This window comes from Drosophila mauritiana, chromosome 3R (assembly GCF_004382145.1).
Source record: "Drosophila mauritiana strain mau12 chromosome 3R, ASM438214v1, whole genome shotgun sequence".
NCBI lineage: Eukaryota > Metazoa > Arthropoda > Insecta > Diptera > Drosophilidae > Drosophila > Drosophila mauritiana.
The window spans coordinates 25,265,946-25,283,921 of NC_046670.1; the positions used below are offsets into that span (position 1 = coordinate 25,265,946).

A 17,976-nucleotide genomic window follows, 5' to 3' on the forward strand; every position below is an offset into this window, starting at 1 on the left:
CGGTTCGGTTTGGTTTGGTTGAGTTTGGTTCAGTTGCCTTTTGTCCCTGTAAATTCATTAAAAATTTGCTGCCACACGGCGAACACAAAATACAAATCCGCAGTGCAAATACACAAATTCTGCGGCCTGAAAATGCGAATGGAAACTTTTGTGTGAGTGATAAAAGAGCCGGGTTTGCTCTTTGGGTCTTCCGGCGGAGGCTGTTCGACGAACTATTTGAGCGTCTATAAATAAACAGGGAAGATGTTGAGGGGCTTTTTCGCCCCTTTTTGGTTTCGGGGCTAACAACATAAATCGAATCTTATTTATTTTGGTTTTGCAATTTCTTGAGCACGAGTGTTGCTTGCACAGATAAAACGTATTGAATGCCATGCCTAAATCGCATGCCGGCATACCCAAAAATACGTTCGATGCCTTACCATCATTTGTTGTTGCTGCTGTCGTTTCTAATGCCCTGGTCTAAGTCCTTTTGGCACCCTCGCACAAACGGAAGCGATTTGTAGGGGGTGCCGGGCATAGGAATTTTGTCATCAGGGTTGACCCAATGGTCTCTGATTGATATATGCACAGGGGAAAAAAGCGAGGAGAAATATGTATATGAAATGTCAATAAATGCCAAGTTAAGATATGGTCATGAATATTATCAAGTGAAATATTAGCACGCAGATTACAAATGGTACACACTTTAAATGACCCTCTTATAAATATAAGAATTACGAAGATATTGAATTTTTACACATACTTGAGTTTTTCTTAGTGCACACCTCAAAGGCTATCCAATTATTTTGGCTGAACTTCCAATTAGATTTCCGTTAACAGGATAGTTGGTTACAGCGATAAGAGCATTCGAGATGCGGCCTTACCCAATCGGGAATCCTATATCTTGTTGCTTTATTTATTCGCACACAGCGGCAGGGACAGGACAAGTTTAGCATGAATTCGGGTCAACTTTATGAGCAGCCACGCAGTGCGTGTTGTGTTGCTTCTGGGCCTATTCTTTGCGACTCCTGTGTGTGTTTGTTTGTTAAATTCTGCAAAATCCTTTCATACAGAAAATGGCAAACAAGCACAGTAGCAGCTTGCTCCTAGAGACAAAGGAGGAGCGAAGGTCGCAGCGAATGAATAAATAAATAAGCCAGAGCCGCTGTTCCTGCCTCTGCTACTGTATCCTGTGCCCGAATCCACAGCCCAGTCCCAATCCCATCCGAATCCTTTGAAGCAGCGCCGTTTGCTGACTGACTGCGCTGGCATTTTTGGACAGCGAGCAGCGGCGAATGGCAAATGAAATGCCGTGCAAGAATTTATAGAAAATGTATTTATGCGTCGCTCTGCTCTGTTCCATTTCGTTTCTCTGGCTACAAAGTAAACAAATCTACGAACGTGCCCCACATGCCCGGAACTCACCCATACCCATACCCACACCCCCAGCCACTCACGTATGGTATGTGTATCTCCAGCACGCACACACACACGTTTCAAGGATCTGGCGACCCATGAAAGCGAGCCAGAAATTAAATTTTCGTAAATTTGATTCGTAATGCGTGCAAGGAAATTCATTTAGCGCGGCATTGTCAAACAATTGAAACTGCCTTTTACACTTAATTGCGTGTTTATACGTCAATCAGTTTGGCCACTGAGCAGCTGGCTCCTTTGGTTGCCTCCACTATGATCCCTTGGCCACGCCCAAGAACTTCTTATCGGCCTTTGTGATTTCGTACACGTAGTGTCACGTTCTTCAAAATATGAAACGCTCACTGATTTTTAATGAACCAAAAGTTGTTGGCTTGACTTTTGGGCCAAAAGGTACAAAGTCGCAGAAAACTAGAACAGGTCGAAGGGGCAGAGGGAGAGGAAGAAAAAACTTCGCAGTCCTTTGATTAATACGTGCACTAAACGAGTCCTGGCATCCCTACCTGCGGGCATCTTCTCTAAAGTCCGGCTACATCGTTACGGTCATGTACGCAATAATTAAAAGTATCGAAACTTGTGTGTGACTCCACGTGTATCCATGTGTCCGTGTTTCCAGCTCTGTGTGTTGTATTGTGCCCTGTGTGGGCACTTGTCGCCTGGCCGCGCGGCCACTCACTGCGGCTGATTGCAAACGCAAACGCAGACCGGTGCGGGGGACGCCACTGTTAGAGATATGCCACGTTACGTATACGACATGTGGTCCAGTGTGTGTAGTGGGTATGTGGTACGTGAGCTTCTACAATTGTACGGGATTTCTTTTTCTGTGCTTTATCCCCCACACCCCACGATACAGTGAGAAAAACGAAGACAAAGGGAAAGAAAAATCGTTCTAGCTGACATGACCTCATAAGTATGAAACATAAACCATCAAAGCAATTAGGAATGTCCTTTTTGGTTGTTATTTGATTCACGGCCATCGTTTTTATTTGGCCCAAAATTATTGATTTTTCGCTCAGTGTGCGAATGCCGGCTGGCTGGCCAGTCAATTTAGGGGCATGGCCGCTGTGGCATAGATTGCCAGCGCACGGAACAAAGCAAATGACAAATAAACAAACAAACAAACGAATGGAACGAAACGTAGTCATTGGAGTTGCTGCACACGGAACGTGTGTATAAATAAAAACTTTGCAACAGTCGCCCCGAAGTCTCAGAAAGAAGGAGCAAGGCGAAGGGGCCTGGAAAAGCAGGGGAGTTCGGTGGGGGCTGTGGGCAATAAGGAAAACCCAGATAGCCAGAGAGCAGGCGATGCCCTCCTCACTAATACACAAATACACTTAAGTTATTGTTACTGTTATTTAGTTAGTTTATACCACTTTGTATTATGTGTGTGAGTTTGAGGCGGTGCGTGAGCGTGTTTGCCCTTTGTCTGCGCCCGTATTTGTTCTTCATTGTATTGCGTTTTCTTCTGATTTTCTTCCAGCCGCCACCGCAAAACCGGAAAACTCAGCCAGCAGTGCCGACAATGAATCAAACAACTCCACTTTGATTTGATTGATTTGCGCTGCGTCAGCTGGGCGCGTGTGTGCGGAAATGGGGGGAGGGTTCACAGTTGAGAGTGCAAAATGAACAAAAATTAAAATGGAAAAAAGAATTTGAATCGGCAAAGCAAATAGGAACATGGACAGCATATGGAATTGTTTGCACTGGCAATCAGACAGCAAACAAATATATTCTAAAAGACCGAATTTCAATATGCCCTCGACCCAATAAAGTTACTTAAATATTTAGACATAACTTTAAAGAAAACTATTTTTCCAAATGATCATTAACAACTGAAAGCATTCCTAATTGGTACCAAGTTTATTTATTTTTAAAAGAGCATTAATTATGATTTCCCTTGAGTATTTTGCAACTTGAATTTATAATAAATTCTACGAAATTTTAAAAGCTTAAAATTCTCTTTGTGTTTATGTTGATCAAATTTCAATTCGCATTCAAATACTCGAAGTCCTCGAGAAAGACCTTCAAGTATTTGCCACTTAATAACCAGCCAATAAATCAGATTAAGGAAAAAATATTGCACCTCAAATTTATATGCCGCCTGAAGTTCAGGCTGTGAACAAAACGTCTGAGAAGAGCATTAAGTACAGTGAAGTATTCGCAATTGATTTTAAGGTTTCCCCACCAGCAGCAATTTATTCTCCAGCTGCGAGTGTGTGGTGGCACTTATACACAGAACACCGAGCAAACCCACTCAAACTCGGCTAGGTGTTACTGGCACAAAAAGTATATGTGTGGGTCTAGGCTTAGGCCCCGTGATCCAGGATCCTGAATCCACTCCAGAGACCTTTTTTATTTGCTGGCTGGCGGTAACATGAAAATTTACTTTGCATGAATTTGTTCGTCACGCTTGATTTTTTATTTATACATCAAGCTGGCAAACCAAATATGTCACATGGGTGTGCGTAGGCCGTGAACGGATTAGGAGCGTAGCCAGCAAATGGGTTTTGAGGGGGCTTTTCGAATGGGACATAATAGATTCAAATCCCAGATACTTTTTGTTCGGTGTGAGAATGTAAATTTAATGCGTCACGGTTGGGTTTTATTTTGTAGTTAATTGCAGGTGGGAGCGCACTTAACTAATCCCTTCTACTCCACCCCTGAACTGAGTTTTTACTTTGGGGAAAGGTGGTCTTTCCCAAAGTACTTTCCCAGTCATAACCTGATGAAAAACCTTTCGAAGTTAGTGCTTTCGGTGAGCACATAAGCTCCAAGCTAATTAAAAGTCAAACAGGAATGACTTTTGCAACCCTACACACATGCATATGCAACAGCATGGTTCGAATTTGACGCATTGCTCATACGCAATGTGGGACAGCAGCAATGTCGAACAATAGCGTTTCGTAAACTTCAAACGATTGACAGGATGTAGCGGAACAAGGATGCAGAGGAGGAAAAGAAGGGAGACGAAACAGCACTGGAAGGGAATTCGCAATTGAAGCTTGCTGCTGGCTGCTGGACATCCTGCTGAGGCTTATTAAAATTTTATTGTTCAACCCAGTTGTCTGGCCGAAGAAGGAGTAGTTGACATGGGAAGGCGACATGAGAAAGTCCATGGAGGCGGGTGCCAAAGACACAATTGTGACGGCTGTAGATCGTGGGACAAAAGGAGGCGTCCACCGGAGGGCGGAGACTGTCCATTGATGGCACAAACAAAAGGCAGGTGCAAAATACGGACAAAGAAGCACTTTAACGGAGGGCATTACAGCGATGACAACGAAGGGTGGCCAATGCCGGGGATTCAGCCTTTGTGGAAGCTCGATAAATTACAAGATAGCGAAACGAATCAGACAAAACCCAAAATTAGCCGCTATTCGCTTCCTGCATTTTTTCACACTGAGGGCCCTGAGATTCTGGTAATATTTTAATAAAAATGTCAACTTTTGAGCGCCCGACAGGTCGCGTGACATGCTGCCACAGACAGGTGGTGACGCAGCAGCAGCGAGCAGCTTCAGTCTCAAGTGCCCCATCCCGAAAACTCCCCTGATGTATTTATGATGAGCCCGAACTGATCCGGCTCCTCCAACGCCAACCAGTGTGTATGTGAAGCACGTTTTGCGATTTTGTGATTTTTTGCTGAAAATCCATTTGGCGCCGCCGCACGGGCTTACAGTTTAGTTTATCTGCGTAAAAATATTTAAAGGACCCTCGTGGCCCGGCATCGGCAATCTGGAAATCTGAAAATCTGGAATCAACGCATGTAGGCCTCATAATTCTGTCAGCGTCATAAACGCGTCGCTTGCCTCAACATGGCAGCTGCATGCGAATGGAATAATAAAAGAGGACACCCAATCTGCCTGCCCCAATGCCAAAGCCCCACCACTTCTCCCCGCCCAACCTACCTATTCAACGATTCAACATGAATCTGAATCTGGCCGACTTTATGTTTTAATTTGATTTGATTTGTGTTGTGTTGCGCACACTGTCGTATGTGCAAATATTGTTAAGGCAACCAAATTTGATTTATCACGCGCTCGCACCATTGGATTTTCCCCCGCCCCTTGTCCCTGGCGTCTTAATTGGTTTTTGGCGTGCGAATTTTGGGCGCGGAAATGGGCCGAGCAATTAGCTGCACTCCGTATGCCACTTTAGATGGTGTTTGGGGGCGGTAGCAGCTTGGGTGCCTGTTAAGTGGCCGCAAGTAGCAAAAAGCTGCCAATTTCGCCCGGGGCGAGGAAGACAATTGTCGGCAGAGCTGCCAAGTGAAGTTTGCAGTGGAAATTAGGGAATCTTCACAAATACCAAGCCGCGTTTATGCGGAGCATTTTGCGAAGATGCTCCTAAGCAAGTAGTAGGGTCACCCATTTAAATTTGTTGTGAAAAACATTAGGCAATTCTTTGAAATTAGCATGAGTAAAAATAAAGATTACTTAAGCTGATGCCATACAAATAAAGTGATTAAGTAATATTCTCCAGCTTATTGAGGTTCATGAAGTGCATACCTTTTTGCGGCTTCCTTCTATTAATAATGTATTCGCCATTAATAATTTATTTGCTAAATCGTTAAATTGAAAGCGTATTTTGTTTATTGAAATAAATGCATAACATATTCATGAAACAAAACCCGCCAAGAAGGTTGAATTAGGCGGGATAAAAGGGATACCTAATTCCCCTCCCAGTTAATCGGATAAATTGAGCTTTTGTGAACTCGGATAGCCATTGGTGTGAACGGGTCTAGAAGGCGGACAGCTGCTTTCTGCCACACTTTTTGCTTCAGCCCGTTCCAGAGTCTGCTGACTGTGCTTAGGATTGAACTGCCATTTTAATTATGCAGCAGCAGCCGACAACCGACGCTCGACGGTCGACATCAGCGGGCGGTTGTAACTCAAGGGCGCGCCGAGGTCGTGGCGCCTTGCAGAGCCTGCGAAATTAATATAAAATGGCAAAAACTTTGCGAGGGCATGGCGGGTTGGACGGGGTGGGCATGTTAGCGAATAGCTACTGTGCCTCAATGGCAGATTGTGGCGCGAATGCAGCCGCCAACTGCATAAAATTTAACGAGAGACCCCGGACTGGCTGGCAGCATTCAGAAACAATTTGCTGCAGATTATGAAAATTGCTTAAGAAATTAAATTGCTGCAATGGGCGTAGCTATGTAGCCATGTAGCTATATAGCAGAAGCCGCGTTGGGCCAAAGGTCCTGCGGTCGCAGTAGCAGTCGCGGTAACCGCGGGAAATTTGCATTTCCATTTGCGGTTACGGTCGACTCCACCCCGCCGCCATTTGCCAGCGCCTTTGATTTGGCCCGGCACGTAGCGGGCGGTGGGTGGATGGTGAATGGCACACAAAAAGGATTTCTGCTGCCTGTCCACTTTCTGCCTTGGTTACTAATTCAATTTGCAATAACAACAAGACCGACAGCGGTATGCTCTAATTATATTGCGGCTGCTTTGGTCAGCCAAAGCGGCTTGGGCCGTGAACTTTATTAAAAATATTTGGGCACTGCCCCCTCGAACCTGGACTGTATTTACATACTTTTCCTTGTGCGGGAAATTTTTACGATTCCTAGACCAATTTGGAGGGCAAAGCACGCGCTGGGCCTATAAAGTGGGGCCCTTCTTTATACATTTTTTTTTTACTGTTCAATTAGCATAATGGGCACACCAAAGAAATGGCGATTCTTGTGGGGGAGTGGGGAACAGACATGAAGACGCGACTGATCCTTTTGGCAAATAAATAAATGCATAAATATAAATACAGTTGCGGTTGGACCCCGAATTTTGGGGGTACGCTGGCTGAGTTTGCCCTCTTTTACTTTTCGTCCTTTGTGCCCTTCCGTTCATTTTGAAAATGGTCAGCCGGCAGGCGGCACATCATTTCCGGTTTGTTTACGCAAATCGAGCACATTTCGCATAATTTCCTATTGCCAAATGGTGGAGCGCTGTGCACGGCATGCCAAAGTTACTCCACATATTTATATATGTATCTGCGCAATGTTTTTCTTGTGGGAAATTTTATGAAAATGCTTCCCAAATTGAATGAAAACATATTGACTATGCCATGACGACGACGTCAACGACGGCAAACGGGAAGAAAAACAACGTTGTTGATGGTTGACGGCGAGGATTCGGATTGGCAATGGAAATGGGTATGAGGGATGCGAATTGGGATGGGGTATTGGGCAAAGCGTTTGATGTTGGCACTGCAAATACATGTCCCTGTATATTTGCCTACAAGTGTATACGTATGTGTGTGCGTTTGGAATCTATGTAAGGTCTTTGGTATCTGTGAGTTTGCGTTATCGCCTGCTATTTGTATTTGCTACCCGCTGAGTGTGCGTTTGTGGGTTGCGCGGCTTTTTCTATGGTTTTTTGAATATGTCTCATTTTGTGATTGTGCCCCTGCCATTTGCCCGGCATTCTGCCTCCTACACACGAAATCCCCCCAACCGAATTCCGATCCTGGGACAAACATGCCCCTTGGAATTTGATTTGATGCCGGCCGACAATAGGGAGTGAACCCAGAAACCAAGACACACTGACCGCACTGGCTAATAAACAACAAAGCGCATAAATTGTTGGCCTAGCCAACATCCAGTATACGCCCGAGTGCCTACGCCATGGCCAATTGGCTGCAATTTAGCAAAATGCATCGAAGCGAAGGACCCCGGGTGAAAAATCCAAATAACAAAAACTAAAATAAAGTACGGAAAAAATGACGAGAGAATGTTCAGGAAGCAGGAAAATGAAGCCAGGCGACGAAGGACGACGCCGACGATGGGAGATCAAGCTCAGGAATGTTGTATACTTTCCCTGCTCGTACATAAATATATATGCAGTTTCTGGAAAACATATTGCTTTAATAGTTTAGTGCGGGAATTTTCCGGCTGGGTTATGGAATCCATTCACTTTGGTTAAATTTAACATTTTTCTTGATTGAATGAAATGTTGTGATAAGAGTTAGTTTTAGGTATTAGATTTAGATTTGACCGAATTATATTACATTTTATTTGGAATATAATATTTATACATTTACTTTTATTAAAAAAAGTTTTAAAGCTATTTTCAAAATTCAATTTTTTAATTGCAAATTAGAGCAATGGAAATTCGACTTCCTGCAGCTTACTCCTTATCCCATGATAAGCATTGTATAACAAATGGCCCTTTGGCTCCGCCCGTTCCAAATCCTAAAGGTTGTCGTTTATATCGCTTTTTTGCCATGTATATATAAATAACATCCTGCCCCTGCTGGCTGTCTTCCTTTGACTTGCCGTGCATAATTAAATCAGATCACATTTTAAAATTCCATTTATATTTACCTCTTGTCGGACCTGGGTGTCTGTCTTTTTGTCGGACGGGACCGACTCGTAAATCATGATTAAAAGCTTCGAGCGACAGGGCAGGCCGCCCAACTACTATGCCTAACACGTAGCTAACCAAAAAAAAAAGGAAGAAATATACTACAAAAAAGGACAACAACGGGGCGGCAGAAACTTCAAATAAAAAGCGCTGCGGCCAGCAAGACGACATAGCTGGCAGAGGAGCTAGTTGCCGCAAAGATGGCAGAACTGGGCGAGATTCAATTCTGGAGATACAAGTGGCACAAGAAGAGCAGTCTCTGGTTCCAACCAGCCAGCCAGCCAGCGACTGCGGTGGTGACTCACTTCTCAGCCGCCAGAGGAAAGGATGGGCAAGAAGCGAGACAACACAGCGGAAGCAACAAACAACATAGAGCACACAGTTCTAAAAAGAAAAAACGACGGGCTGAAAACGTGATATGGTGGGGTAGATGGTACATATATGTTGCTCGACTTGTATATAAGGCGAGATAAATCAAATGTGGCGAGAAATTGCAACAACAATGGCTGGCAAAGCCAAGAGCGAAGTCGCCATCGTCGGCGTCACAGGACGAACACAGAGCACAGAAAAAAGGGGAAAAAAACTAGCCAAAGCGAAAATGCGAAAAATTTATCCAATTTGGTAAAAATTTAGGTCACAGCCGGGGTTCCTCTCCTGGAAGCGCCAAAAGCGCAGCAGTGGCATCCACAGGCCACAGGAAGAGCTCAAGTGCAGCAAGTGCTGAAGCCATTGTCTCGCTCTCGTTTGTTGTTGGTCGAGGCGAGCCGAGGAGCTATTAGATAGCGTAAATTTGCAGGACGACGCAGGGCGATGCAGGACATAGAGAGAAAGGATGCAACTACTCTATACTCAACTAACGAAGCCCAACGAAACCGCACGGAACGAGGCGCAGCCGGCACAAAAGTGAGCCATGATAAATATGGCACAGGGGGGCCTGGAAAATATAAACATAAAGCATAAAACTGAAGGACCAAGGACGAAACCGGAGGCCAGTGAAGGAGTCCTGGTCAGAGTTCGTTGAAAGTTGGCAACTGCTAACTGGTTACTAGCAACTGTCATTCCCAGCGACACATACACAACTTACACAACAGCCCCACAACCGCCGAACAACCCCATTCTACTGACAGCTAATAGCACATGAAATGAGTAAATTATCGCACACTTGGTGGCACGGACAGCTCCACTCACCCCCTTTGCCAGCTAATTTGCAGTGAAAAGAAAACCAACAAGCCACAACACTGCGTATACGTGATATTTGCTCTCGGCGAGTTCTCAGCATCCCCCATGCGATGTGGCTGCCAGTTGGCAGATAAGCGAAAAAGTGCAGCGTAAAAAATCGAATGCATATTTCACAAACATAAAATGACGCAAAAAGAATAACTGGAGTAGAAATTCGAAGCCAGGAGGTGGAAAAGGTAAAAAAGTCAGAGGGTAGAAAGTGGCAAGTGTCCTGTTTCTGCAGCCATCCAGCCGTGCCAATAGTATTTTCTGAATTACTTCGCACGATATGAACTCTTGCAACAAGTCCCAATAATTCTTAAGCTGCCAATAAAGGAAAAGGAAACTCGGAGCTGCAGGAACTCCAGGAACCGTTGGGCTGTTGCTCTGCATTAAATCAATGAATCGAACGGGCAACGGATGTCAGTAAGTTGCCATTTTGAGAAATTAAAAGTGCCCGTTGCCGTTTTCATTTCCGCTCTGCCATCTACTCGCTTCCGCTGCTGCCTGCGGTCACACCGCTTTCCTTGTCCCTTCAGGTAATTCCCCAAACGCAATCCTATTAAAAAAATGCGTAAGGATACTGAAATTACTTTCGCCGGCAAGGCAGTCCAAAGGAAGGCAAAGGATCCTGGACCCCGGAAAGCCGCAAAGCACTCGATAATGATGCCCTGACCATGCTGATGCGTCCGATAATAAGCTGCCTAATAACCCAAGGCGACCTGCCGAGACGTTTATGGGCGTGGCCCGGAATGGGCGTGAAGCTCCTGCTGCTTCTGCTGCTCCTTTACAGTTCGTCAATTTTAATGGTTCTTGGGAGGACATACTCGGAAATCGCTGCTAAAAGTAATTCACTTTTATATTAAAAAGATTTTCGTTATGCCCGGGTAGGTCGCTCATTTGCATGGTGTCCTCTTCTTGGGTGTTTCGGCGTTCAGTCCCTTGGCGCGGCGAAAAAGTAATAAAATAAACAAGTGTCCTGAAAAAAAAGGACGGCCTGCTGTAAAAACCGGGTCTACACCAATGTCCGCCGACAAAATGGTGTGAAAGTGATTTATATTTTAATTCAAAAATGAATTATTTAGCACACTTTTTAATTCCTTTTAGTCTTCGTCGCTTTATTACGGCTCGAATCTGAAATTCTGATTACTTTTTATTTGCTTTTACTTCGAGAGTTTATTGCATTCGGTTTGGCCCAAAGAAATGCAAATATTTTTGCTCATTATTGCGCTACATTTAACAGGGCCAAAAGAGGCCTAAAAGCTGTTGACAGTCGGACAACACAGTGAATCCCTGTGAAATCAGAAAAACACAAACCAAATTCCATCAGACAATTTGCTGCTTAAGCGTGCAATGACATGGCACGGAAATGGAAAAAGGACTTCTGCATAACATGCATAATAAGGTACATCAGGAAGGACCCACCCACTCGACTCCACTCTGCTCCTTGGGATAACTAGTTCCTGCGATGTTATGCCTGCTCCAGAAGTTCCCCGTCATATGCAAAGCAAAATCTGGCGGTCCTTAAATAAACCATCCCGCGACTTAGCAACCCGGCTGGTGTGGCGTTATGCCTCGCATTATGGAGCGCATAAAAGCTGGTTATAACCATTATTTGGACGGATTGTAAGTCTCTGGTTAAATGCCTGTGAAATCGACAGTAAATTCAGCACTCTTTTCTGCATACTCTCTCTTGCAACTGATTATTATGAACCCATATAAGCAGCCCGGGGTACCAAAAGCGCTAACAGACCTTGGGCCAAAAACAAAGCAGCTAAAGCTAAAAGTATATATTGTGGGTGCAGGGCCAACAAACTGCGAATAGAATGGAATTTGCAGTGTCCTGGTCGCCAGACTGCAGCGAAAAAATTTGAATATAAAATGCGTTATGCTGTGGAATTGGCGAAGGACGCGGGGCGCGAGTCGTGGGGCGGCGAAAAAGGAGCGCCAGATCCTGCGGCAACAATGAAATTGCGTATGTAAATTTCATGTCGTTACCAGAGGCAGCGGCAGCAGAAGCAGCAACATTGCTGAAATAATTAAAGTGGAATGCACCCGCAACAAAAAGCGGAAGGAAAAAAAATCGCGACGCGGCCAGTTCGGAGTTGGAGTTTCCATTTTGAGTCGCAATCGCAGTTGTCCTTAGTTTCCGGGGTCCTGGGTCGCGAGTCCTGGGTCCTGGTCCTCCTGTTTGTCTATTGCCAGCTTGGCAGCTTTTTTTCACCGACTCCTCGGTCCTTCGTCCATATGCAAAATAGAAGCAGCAGCATCTGCTCCATGCTTCTTGCATTGCAAATGTGCGGCTGCAACAACGAGACACTGACTGCAACTTGTCAAAAAATGTCGCAACAACTGCGGCAGCAGCAAACGCTTTTGCTTTGCTTTGGCATAAATATGAGTGCCATCAAATTAATATGCGTGGCATATGGCGGACGATTTTGTGGTACAACATGTTAAGTGCATTCAGCGCCAGATGTTCCCACTGCAGTTAGCAAAAAAATGTAGGCCAGGAAAATGGGGATGGAAGAATCTCTCAATTTATCCCAAGATTAACAGTAAGTACAGTTGTACTTATCCTCTTTTGTTTATGTTAATAACGTTGAAGACTTCATAGTTTGCATATTCGAATACTATAAAAGAACGTGTGCAGGCTGAGGTACTTTCTTTTGATCCGATTCCGAATTGATTTCGCCTTATAGTGAATCAAAATTGAAGTTCTTGAGAATTCATGTTTTAAAGTCATTCCGGGCCCCGATTTTTTTCCTGAGTGCCTAACTTAGGTGCCTCGGGACCACTGCATAATGCAGGCAGGACTCCTTGCTGACTTCTTGGCATCTTGGCAGGTTTTTCACGCTCCTTGAGTGACGAGCACGGATGCCCGGCGTGAGTTATGATGCTTAGCCGCATTGCTGCGGCTGGCGTGGCAAAGATAAAACTCCCATCTCCTCGAGCGTTTTTCGAGTGTGCTGGAGCAGGAGGAGCTGGAGGAGTGGCATGCGCATCCGGAGCTGGAGGAGCGTTTAATTTGACTCGGAGTTGGCACCCGCAACTGTCCACGGGTGTGAAGCTTTTAGCGGAATTGTCTGCGGCATGAGTGTGTGTGTGTGTGCAACGTGCACATGTTGCACTGTCAGCTCAAGTGTGTCTGTGGAAAATCCGGCGAATCCTGTCGCCGTCACCTGTGCCCTTTGTTAATATCTCAAATGGATCTCACCGCATCGCCCCACATCGGCGGTTGTTCTTAATTTAAAAGCTTTTCATTAGAACCTCAGCTGGAAAACAAAATGCCAAGCTGTCGAATACCCGATAAGGATGGGAATATTCCACCACTCGAGGATATATGTCCATCCTAATCTACTATCTCCTGGCTAATGACATGTGAAATGTGTTGATAAAAAGCTTGGGAATGGGCACTAAGACATTATAAATTTGCGTTCCGAACGTTTGGCAGCTGTTGATTCAGTCCACTCAACGCATCACTGGGCAAAAAGTGGCCGGGCTTAGTTTTTGGGGGAGTGAAAAAGCCGGATCAGCCGTATCGAATCGGGATGGAGCACGGACCTGCCCCTTTGCCACATTAGGCACGCATCACCGGGCACACGAACTCCTTGAGGCAGGCAGCTGCTGTCGCATTTGATTAGACTTTGTTTGCTCTTCTCCCCGGTTTGGTCAAAAGGATATTGATAAAGGCATTGCGAGTCCTTCGTGTGTGTTTGTGTGTGTAAAGGTGCGTTCCGAAAGTTGAGTCAAAGGTTTTTCGCTTTGACTCGTAATTAATTTGCTTTGTTCCATCCGCTTGACTGGGCAGCAACCACCCAGAACTCCCCGAAAAGTGGGCGTGGCAAGTGGCAACCGCTGCGTCGCAGTTGGTGGCCGGCCAACTGAGATGGCCCTTCGGCCTCGACCATAAATTATTTTATTAAGCCACTTCGGACGGCCTTTCAGCACGCCCCGAAGTTATGTGAATTATTTTGCAAAAGTTAATTTCATGCAATAAATTCTAAATCGCGTTGGCTACATTTCATGCCACTGGAGGCGATTTCAATTCGTGGCTGGTTTTTGTTTTTTTCTTTGTTTTATTGTTCTACGGAAACTTTTTGGGGAGCGTGTGAAGCCTGGCCCGAAAAAGTATGCAGCATAATTACATTTTCAGCAGGTGATTAAATGGGCCGTAATTGTTTCTGGCGCTCCTGTTGTTCCTGGGCCCCCACTAATAGCCGTAATTAGTGGCTGATCCCTCTGCTGGGGGATGAGTCCGTGTCCGCAAGGCTGAGTTGGAGAGTGGGGGCTCTGGCCTAAGGGCTGGGATCTGAGAACTCTTGGGGCCTCTGACTTTAATTTATGCCCGCGTGTCTTCCAGTCGTTTGTTTGTCTGTTGGTTTGCCTGGGGCAACATTTAAATTACACGATTTAACAGTGGAGCCTCCTCGACTTTTCCTCCAGTTGTCGGGCAATAAAAGTTTTTCACTCAAAACAATAATTGAGCGACATTGCCGACCCACTTGACTTGGGTGTGTGATGGTGTGAGTGGGACTGCGAATGTGTTTGTGTTTGTGTTTGTCCTGGCTGGCTGGATGCCTGGCACTTCGGGCATCAATAAGCATCTCTTGATAAATGTCCAATTTAATTTTGCTCTCTTTACTTATCTCCGGGACTGGCGCTGTGCCTTTGATTCGGCTTCACCGCCGCCGCCCACATGGTCGCCCATTTTTTTGCCATCCTATATGCAGGAGGAGCTTTTCCAGCTTTTTATCCCATTCTTTTCGTTTCCTCCGCCTTTTTTCCGATTTTATTTCGTTTCATTGGCACCATTTCTTACACTTTGTCGGCTTCTTTTTATGCGCTCTGTAATCACGATACGAGCGAATGAATGGCATATTCGTTTGCCACTTAAGCAGATAAGCATTTCAGCAATTGAGCAGCGGGATTATGGAGAGCAGTTCGATTTATAACCTGCAAGCGGACAAATAATTTGATATAAAAATATTACACGCAGCTCTTAATACCATCACGCACTTGTTGCGAATTGAAAATTAACCTGTTTCTGTGCCGAAATCAGTGTATTTCTCATTCGAATATGGGCTTTATCTTGTGCTTCTTTCTTGGCTTCCCCACATCAATTCCATGATTTTCATTTTTTCCCTCTTTGCTGGCCAATTTATTTTCCCTTCCATTCTTCTTAGTTTTTTTGTATTTTCGTCTTTTTTTTTTGCAGCTTGCGCTTTAAATGTAATTTAATTCGTCTTCCATTTCTACTTGCAGACACTGCCGCCAGCAGACGGCGTCTGGCGCCGGAACTGTCTAGCGGGTAAGAAATATGCTGAGGCTTTGATTTAATTGAACTTGCGTCATTTTCCCCCCAAATGGAGCCCGGCCGCACTCGAATCCGGATCCGGGAACTGTGCATCTGCTCCATGTTTAAAATACGGGGGCTTATTAAACATCCAGCGGGCAGGAGACGAACGGGGTCCATTGAGTTTGGCTAATGGAAGTCTGACACTGATATCAGGCGTGCTCGCTGGGATCCTGCTTCTATGCTACACTACAAAAAATCAAGAAGCAATTCCATGGGTTTTTGAACAGCTCCTTTAAAAATATCTACACAACATATTTCAAAGCCTGAAATATGCTCTTGAACACCTTCATATTAAATTTGACTTTATTTGGAAAATATATTCCAGTGCACACCATGTTGGTGCCACATGTGGGCCAGCGGCGAGTCTAGTAAATATTGTCTCATTTGGTATGCTGTGTGCCGTGGCTAAAATCAATAAATCAAAGCTGGCCAGGGATGAGCCTGGATGAGGAGTGGCGCAGTAGGTGGACCTGCGAACTGGGTCTTGGATGCGACGTCACGAATGTCGCACTCCGGCGCGTGCCTTGGTCCCAGCTGGAGCTGCCAAACATATTTGCGTGCGCCAATGCAAACAATGCCGGGTGTTTCCACCCGTTGACCCCCACCCGCTACAAGTTGTCCAGCCACCCACTACCGCCCAACGAACCGCGCCAACTATCGTTTCAAGGCCGCCTGCTTATTCAGGCCGGTATCGCAGCCCGCATTGATAGCCTGTCTAATGTTTACAGCTGCTTTCCATGCCCAGAGGTCCTGACCTGGCAACAGGTTGACCCGAAACCCCCACGCAGGCATGCAGTGCAAACTTCAACATTGCAGCCATGAACGCCATATTCCCATATATGTATATACATATGGGGTCGAGCTGGATCTTTGCCTGCATGTCAGCTGGGAACGGAGCGACCACAAAGGCAAATACGCTTGGCTAAAACTTGAAGCGGCTCAAAAGTTTCACGTTTTAAAGGCTTAACCCAACCCTTCTGGGCCACGCCCCCCGAGGGCGGCTGTGCTGGTTTTTTATGCGCCGCTCTGTGGGTTTAAAAAGCAATTCCGCAACTGTTTTTGCAATGCCGCACCGCACACAGCATATGTATTTGTAGCTAGCTCCCATCACACATATATATTCGTATTCGTTTTTCATATATCCCAGCGGGCTGGCAACAAAGCTACCGAGCCGAGTAGAGCCATCCCAAATACCATTTCCCAGGATCCCATACGAATACCCAGTCTCCAGTCTCCCAGTTTCCAGCCACCAAACAATGCTGTCGTTATCGTCGTTTTCACTTCAATTAAAAGTTGGCAACTTTTCTTGCCATGTTTACCTAACTTGGCAGGGACAACGAAGAGGAACGAGCTCCGATTGCCATTATGCAGATTCGTATGGCTGATTACCGAATTACAAACTGTAATGGCAGCAATTGTTTTGCTGTGACTCCCCGAGTTTTCCATATGCCACACGCGAATGGTAAGTAGGCCGCAAGTTGTCACTGCAAAAAAATGGCTAAAAAGGGAGCACCCAGCCCCAACACTAAATGCCTTCGAACAGGACGAAATGGGATGGTATGTGGGTGACATGGAACAATGTCATGCAACAATTTGCAGCAGACACTCGGCGACACCCACCCACACCCACACCCACAGCCACACGACCACACACCCACTCATCCACTCACACATAAAGAAGGTCAGACCTTAAAGCACGTATCCGACGTGTGGGCCGAACGACTTCCGTGCTGTTCACGCCCCAATGCGTTTGCCCTCTCCTTCCGACCCGCTGATCCCACTGCCAGGAATTTCCGCGAACGTTAATTGCGACAAGCCAGCACTCGCCTGGGGCCAAAGGAGCAAAAGAAATGCCATCTGCTTGCACCTGGAAATGGCTAGAGACAGGTGCACGCAACTGTATAACAACTTAGTTGAGGGACTTGCCGCCCTCAAAGGAAATACTTAAAAAAAGGGATAAGAAGAAAAAGACACTCGGCACACATACGCATTAAATATGATATGAGATGTCTCCAGACTTTGTCATGTTTCCCTTGGGCAAACTCCCCCTAAAACTATATTTTCAGCAAATAATTACATACATTGTAGATACCTTAGCCTTTCTTAGGAGACATATTTTTGAAGCTACTCTCTGTAAAATCCTTTAAGGGGATTTCAAATTGTAATATATTGTTTTGATTATTTGTTGTTAAAATTCTAGAAAGGTTTTATGTATCAATCGATTTATTTGTTGCAAGTTTTGGGTATAGCTTTAATTTCCGGCCATCTCTGGCTGAAGGGGTCACGTTCAAAGTCGACCCACTGCCGACTGCATATGTTGCAATCGAGGGCAGGATGAGTTAGAGGATAACCATTTTATGGAGGTGCCATTTGCCATTTACTTGCCACCACTCGCCTCGCTTCCTTTCCATTGAGGCTGCCTGGCAGTTTGGTATCATTAAAATTGATTTTGCAGAAGGATGCTGTTCGGATGGCGGCGTGAAGCGGGAAAGAAAAGACTGAGAACCGTTGAAAGTTGGCTTTTCTATTTGCCAAACACCAAGGAATTTGCTAAATTGCTTTTCTGCTTGCACCACCAGCACCAGCTGCCTAGGCACACCTGTCCGCCCAGTCAGTGGAGGCGTGGGGAAAGGG

The 17,976-nt window shown here is 45.4% G+C and overlaps 1 protein-coding gene and 1 long non-coding RNA gene across 3 annotated transcripts in view; one reads left to right on the forward strand and one right to left on the reverse strand.

The window, feature by feature from the left end:
• Positions 1 to 17,976, reverse strand: part of LOC117142668 — a 126,151-nt gene that overhangs the window by 63,455 nt on the left and 44,720 nt on the right. The window lies entirely within an intron of this gene.
• Positions 1 to 17,976, forward strand: part of LOC117142666 — a 56,733-nt gene that overhangs the window by 9,505 nt on the left and 29,252 nt on the right. For both annotated transcript variants that reach the window (XM_033306798.1, XM_033306799.1), the window contains exon 2: positions 15,249 to 15,294. The gene's annotated coding sequence lies outside the window, so the exon portion shown is untranslated. The remainder of the gene's footprint in view (positions 1 to 15,248; positions 15,295 to 17,976) is intronic.